The sequence below is a fragment of the Berghia stephanieae genome, chromosome 9 (assembly GCF_034508935.2).
Source record: "Berghia stephanieae isolate SIO BIC M18660-M18661 chromosome 9, UCSD_Bste_1.3, whole genome shotgun sequence".
In the NCBI taxonomy this organism is placed as follows: Eukaryota; Metazoa; Mollusca; class Gastropoda; order Nudibranchia; family Aeolidiidae; genus Berghia; species Berghia stephanieae.
In genome coordinates this window covers 10,427,496-10,432,495 of record NC_088368.1, presented here as the reverse complement: position 1 = coordinate 10,432,495, position 5,000 = coordinate 10,427,496, and the positions used below count along the sequence as shown (strand labels likewise).

The 5,000-nt window shown below is 39.0% G+C and overlaps 1 protein-coding gene and 1 non-coding gene across 2 annotated transcripts in view; one reads left to right on the top strand and one right to left on the bottom strand.

Annotated features, from left to right (window-relative positions):
- Window positions 1-5,000, top strand: part of LOC144979120 (uncharacterized) — a 50,898-nt gene that overhangs the window by 22,333 nt on the left and 23,565 nt on the right.
- Trnac-gca (transfer RNA cysteine (anticodon GCA)) lies at window positions 329-400 on the bottom strand. The gene has a single exon. It is a non-coding gene; the product is annotated as a tRNA-Cys (tRNA).

Here is a 5,000-nt window from a genome sequence, read left to right as displayed (position 1 = left end):
AAAGAATTTTATAATACATTTCTTTTGTTTGTTTGTTTGCTTTTTTTGGGTTGTTTTTTAAGGCAGAGCTCAAGTTTTGATTGTATTTTTCGCTTGTTTGGTTGTTTTTTTTTTTTTTTTTTTTTTTTTTTTTTTTTTTTTTTTTTTTTTTTGGGGGGGGGGGGGGGGGGGTTGTTATTTTAAATAAAAATTATTTATTTTTTCAATTTGCAAGGGGGGGGGGGGGGGTCTCCACCCTCCCCCATTAATATGTTAGAGGACCAAAACATATTTTAAAAGGAAGAAGAGATAAAGTTAAGAGGAACATTTTAAAAAAAATAAAAAATAAAGGGGACACCCGGGTTTGAACCGGGGACCTCTCGATCTGCAGTCGAATGCTCTACCACTGAGCTATATCCCCTACATGTACAATTGAAAACTGTGACTATATATATAGGTACAAATCTACGTTAATTCATGATAATGGATGATGAAATTGTTCTGTAATTCGAGCATAAGATTAGCATATTATTTGTAGTGCATTGAGCACCGCGTAGACGGGAACGTATTGCATTCCCACGACAGAATATTATTATTATCCGATCTTCCCAATTAAACGGAGAATTATTAAAAACATAGATTGAATGAAGTTGACGTCACCTGGCTCTTTGTCATTTTTTTTTTTACTTTTTAGGGAGCCAGTTGGTGATTAGTTCTCGCTAAAGTCTCTCTTACAGACAAGAACCGTTCATATTATTAAATTTATATTTTCATTCAACAGTGGAGAGAGAGAGAGAGAGAGAGAGAGAGAGAGAGAGAGAGAGAGAGAGAGAGAGAGAGAGAGAGAGAGAGAGACCTTGACCTTTCACCCCATAAGCAAAGAGACCGCCATCGGTCCTGTGTGTATTTGACGGTTGTATCTGACCCCAGCAGTATTGGGTAGATTTGAACATTAAATGTGGCGGAAAGTACTTTACTTTGCCAAGACTAGCACCCTTCTCAAATGGGTAAAGTAGTTCTTTAGAGCCAATAGGTCCACGGAGCCGGAGTTTATCCCGGTTTTTATCGCGTGAAACGGACAAAAGCAATTGCTTGCTACCCTTTGGATAGATGCTGGTCTATCGCAAAGTACTTTCTAACAGACCCAGCTACCCAATCATTTCTGGGTGGATAGGGGGGGGGGGGGGGTCAGAAAAAAAATCCCGACTGCAACTCGGGATCGATCTTTGTCCCTTTGCGCGTGAAGCGAGTGCTCTATCAACTGAGTTCTCGGGACCCCCACTCAAATGGGTAGCGAACAATGAAAACTTCCCGTAGTTTAACGGCACTGAAACCGGGATCAACTCTAGCTTCCCTGGCCTTACGATTCGCAAGAACAATTTCCTTATCTGCAATCTCGGTGTTAGTTGTATCCTAAATCTTCATCACGTTTAATTGATGCCATGCGTTTAGATAATATACTCACAACACCCACCAGCCGGATTTAACGTACCGACACACAAAACTATATGTAACCTTGAACGTTTATAATCTGATTGATAGAATTTAATGAGAACCAGTCACCAAAGAGGGTGTCTAAAAACAACAATAATAATGAAAGGAGATGAGCGACTAAATTTCGTCCCTTCTATTTGTAATTGTATCACTTCCCGTAATCGCAATGCAGGCCACCGTCCCTTTTCAAAGATTTCACCAGTTATAATCGGAAGTACCCTGGAAAAAGACACGTATTTAAGAATTTGGCCAGAAAACTCGACTTTCAAATATCGATTGCTTTTTAAATGACCTTCATCTTAGCAAAAACTCTCAAACCTGGGACTTCGTGAAGTCTTTTTTTTTGCCAAGATGAGGGTCATTTAAATCGGTCGATATTTGAAGGATGACTTTTATGGCCAAAATGTTAATTACGTGTTTATCCAGATTCCATTGGTTAACTGTACAATGGCCTGGTTACTTCGATGCTCCACTGGCTGTTCAAACAGACGCCGGCTGTGACCTGCCTGTTTACTTTGAACCACAGCACGCACACATCGACTCCATCATCGTCGTCATCTCCCAGGCCAGTTTTAACTCGACGACGTTCGTATTTGCCGTTGGTTGCCGAACACAGAACGTGTCAGTCTGAATGGCGCCTGTATCCGCAAGGAAATGGGACATTTATTTGGGTATTAGCCTTATACGCTTAAGGGGATGGGCGGGTCCTGAAGGCGAAATTCTAAAATGTAATAAGTAGCTGACTTTTAGTGGTAATTTTAGGTTATGTACATCCTAATTAGAGGAAAACACATTGAAAACCTAAATTTCAGTTTTTGGTTACCATGGTAACGCCGCCATTTTGAAATTTGATACCCTATAATGAAGTAGTTTTAAAAATGCTAAGGCTTCGCCAAATGACAAGTTATTGACATGAAAATAGGTACACAAGTAGTATTTGAGCCATTCTTTTGGGCTAAGCATCGGTTTTCTAATATCTACAATAGTATTATTTTTATTGATTTTCAAAGTTCATCAATTTTGTAACATCAAAAATTGACCCATTTTTGGACTTTTGACCCACATTTACGCAAAATTTATAAAATAAATCTGAAATACAAATGCTCAGTTTTATGAAGCTAGTAATACTGTATGCACATGCGAAAAATCATTCAAAAATGTTTACAAATAAAGGAAGAGTAGCAAAATATATGTAGAAAAAGACACAAACAGAGAAAAACGCATTCAAAGTTTCAAGCACAGGAAACTCAGACAAGATCATGCATTCATGGGTCAAAATGACCCTGCTTGATGTGCAGGCCCTCCCTCTTCATCCTCCTGTTCCTGCGTTGCCTTTTCTCGGCTTCACACACACACACACGTACGTACACACACACACACACACACACACACACACACACTCTCTCTCTCTCTCTTTCTCTCTCTCTCTATCTATCTATCTATCTATCTATCTATCTATCTATCTATCTATCTATCTATCTATCTATCTATCTATCTATCTGAGCCATGAGCGGCTATATGGTCTTGTGGTATGACACTCGCTTTCGGATCGGAAGGTCCTGGTTTCGAGCCTGGTTCAACGCATAGTTGAGTCCTTGGAAAAGACTATTTACTCCCGTTCTCTCACCGTATTCGGATGTAAAATGAGTACTTAGCCGTCAACAGTGCTGTCGCTGTCGGAAAAAATTATAATATCGCCTAACAGGCGTCATGTCTTGTTCTACATTTTACGTGTTTCTGTCGGTCAGGGACCCTTTGTAAAGCGTTTTGAGCACAGTTAGTGGATTTTGCGCTCTCTCTCTCTCTCTCTCTCTCTCTCTCTCTCTCTCTCTCTCTCTCTCTCTCTCTCTCTCTCTGGTTCTCAAGTGCATAACAAACCTCTCGCTCATTCGTTTACAACCAATACTCAGTCTAGCTCGACAGTAACTTCATTCATTCATTTAGAGACCTCAGCGCTTATTCATTTTGCATCATGTTACGAAGGAGTGACAAATTCTAACTATAAAAATTCACAATAATATTACTGTTCCCATCTTGTTCGAGCTGCTGATTTTGCAAGTCGTAAAATTCGAGTCTTTCTAGGCATACTTGTTGCGTACGTGTCGGTACTTTTCACAAAACAAAACTTTTATGTCCCCGGGAAGAAGAAAAATCACACACACAGAATAACAATGTTTACATGCGACGCATGCGAAGGTGAGGTCAAAGTATGAACTTTGACTCGCCCGCTAACCACTCAGAAAGCAGTATCAGGTCATGTTATCATCGACTATTTTGAACAGCCAATGAGAACAGCGCTAGCAAGGCAAAGGTCACAACAATTACTCACGATTTTACTACAATCAGTCAACCCCCCACAATTGGGTCAGAGAAGGGGTTTTTGGAAAGGCTCTTGACTAAATATAGATAGACCGAAGACCTTGACAGTGGGCATTTCATATAGACCAAAAATAGACGAAACTATCGATACCAAACTTGCCTATTATTATCGATGTTTTATGCTCATATTGGCCTAATGTTTATATGGCTTTTTCACTGTCAAGCCAGGCTGTAACGTTATATTTACTGACCCCCTTGGACTTCAAGAGGTCAGTTTGGACCTAAACTGACCCATCTGAGAGTCAACAAACACATTTTCATGTAGCAAAGGTTTCAAACTTTTCAAAAATAAAAAAATCTCAAAATCGATATTTTACTCGATTTTTGACAATCGAGGACCCGCCCATCCCCTTAAGGGGAGGGGCGACACCTGAAATATCGATTTTTGGGTCAAAATATAAAATTTCAGTTTTTTGTTTATTATGAAAGAACAATCATTTTTTCACATATTTTCAGCACTGAGATTGTGATTTGGATAATATAAAGTTTGTAAATCGTCTTTCATAACCATAGAAGTCGACATGAAAATGCCAAACTTTTCAATTTTTGGTGAGAATTCAACTGAAAATAATAGGGCTGAAAAGCATTATAATACATATCGATGTTGTAAATTTGATATCGATAGTTTAGTCTACTCTTTGCCCATCTAGTTGACACGGTTTCAGTCTCATAAATCTCACAATATGTGCAGGGGACGGGTTTAGAAACTGTTAGTCGCGAACAAAGATTGTGTGTCAAACAGCTGATAAGAGGTCAAGTTGTCAGGTAAATACAACGTGATCACGAATGGTGCGATCTGATTGGCTGACCTTGTTCTCGACCTCCGACTCTGCGCCAGGGATTGGATGTTGAGTCGGGGTGAAAGTTCGCCTCTCTTACTATTATATTTTACTACGATTTGTTTACATTTCGATTGATCAGTTGTTTTATCAAATTTTGACACGTATTCACGTTAATTATCTCTAAATATTTCCAATTTTTACTGGATTATTATAAATATACCTAAAGTGACCAAAAAATCCAAACTTTGGCAACAATTATTTGCTACAAAAGCCAAGAAAGCAAGAAAGTTATGATGGCTCGTGGTTGATCCGTGGCCACAAATCTTTGATTGGAATTGGGTGTGTGATAGTAGTATTATGATAAAG